We start from the raw sequence: 1,728 nt of genomic DNA on the forward strand, positions 1-1,728 counted from the left end.
CCGTAGCATGTCTATGACTGGTCGGCTGACAAAGCCGGAAATGGTTGTGTCCAGGAGGCATGTGTCACTCAAAGTGCGGAGTTGGGGACCTCGGGAGAGAAGGTTGGTGAGGGTCGTACGTGGTGAGTAACGGGTATGACTACCATCTAAGGAGAAGTGAAGCACTGCCTTGTGACCGGGGGAATGTGTGACCTTCGGACCAAGTGACCACAATGGGATCAACCATCCTATATGTGAAGTATAACCCCTTGAAATGCCCCAATGTCTTTGGGCCACGCCTTGGGTTTATATGGATCATGGACGGATTATCAGTATGCCTATGACCGAAACGAATGTTAACAACAGTTATGACCTAGCCGAATAACCTCACCCCTTTTTATTATTGATCTTGTAATTTCTTGTGCAGAGTATACAGATTGAGAATGTGACACCTCAGTTTGTCGTTGGAGAACCAAAGTGGTTCCTCACTCCCTGTGAGATTCGACCCTACACTTACCACTAAGACTGAGTTCTTGTTGTGAGACGTAGGAGCGTGTATTGTCTGTACTGGGCATACACAGGTATTTTGCCCGCACCGCACGACGGGTGTGTGTCAATATTGGCGCCGTTGCCGGGGAAGTGACGCGCAGCAATTTTGTTCTCTCCTCATTCCTTTTCCGCTACTAGTGTATGCGTGGAACTCGTAGAGCTGTAAGAGCATTGGTGTTTGATCTGATATTGATCGTACAGAAAGACGACTGCGCGCAGAAGCACGAATAACGAGACGCGAAGCTATGGCAGAGGTGAACAGGCAGAAGCCGTACCGGAGCAGACCCTCAGACAGTGGCATACCCAACTAATCTCAACCTGAGGCCGAACGGAATCACGTTACCCGCAAATCCGTTCGCACCTCGTCGGTATGACATGAAGCCCTCATTGCTTCAGATCCTACCGAAGTTCAATGGATACCAAGGAGATGACCCTCACACTCATCTCCAAGATTTTGAGATGACAATCATGCATCAATCCAATGATGAGCAGCAAGAGAGTATGTCAATTGATACTCTTCCCTTTTACCTTGGTGGACAACGCAAAGAAGATGGCTGTATGACCTACCTGAAGGCAGTGTCACTACATGGGCACAACTTTGCAACAGGCCTTCTTAGAAGATTCTTCCCAGCATCACGAGTGGAGCGGATGAGATGGGATATCCGCAACATAAGGCAAGATGGGCTAGAATCCTTCTACGAATACTGGACAAGATTCAAGAGAATGTTAAGCAACTGTCCTCATCACCAAATCTCTCCAAAAGATCAGGGTGGAGAGTTTTGTAAAGGGCATGCGGAGGAATGATTGCAGTTTGGTCCTAGCAGCCTGTAATGGATCGTTGATGAGTAAGACCTCCGTTGGAGATCTTCCAACTATTGGGCACCATGGCAGAAGAATCACGCGATGAAGGGCAGTGAAAGGAACTCTGGAAAACCACGGAATGCTGAAGAGAAGGAGGAGATTTCCAAACTGGAGAAAAACTATGGAGAAGAGCATGAACGAACTCAAGGAACTTCTGTCGGGCTGACTATCCGAAGAAGATTCGCTAGTGTGGCCTTTGCGATGCCACAGGACATCAATCTGAAAATTGTCCCAATTTTGGCGAAGATATTGTCGATGTCATCGCACATCGGAGGACATGATGGGAATCCACGGAAGTATGATCCTTATGCAAACACTTACAATCCGGGGTGAGGATCA

Source organism: Salvia miltiorrhiza, chromosome 8, assembly GCF_028751815.1.
Source record: "Salvia miltiorrhiza cultivar Shanhuang (shh) chromosome 8, IMPLAD_Smil_shh, whole genome shotgun sequence".
In the NCBI taxonomy this organism is placed as follows: Eukaryota; Viridiplantae; Streptophyta; class Magnoliopsida; order Lamiales; family Lamiaceae; genus Salvia; species Salvia miltiorrhiza.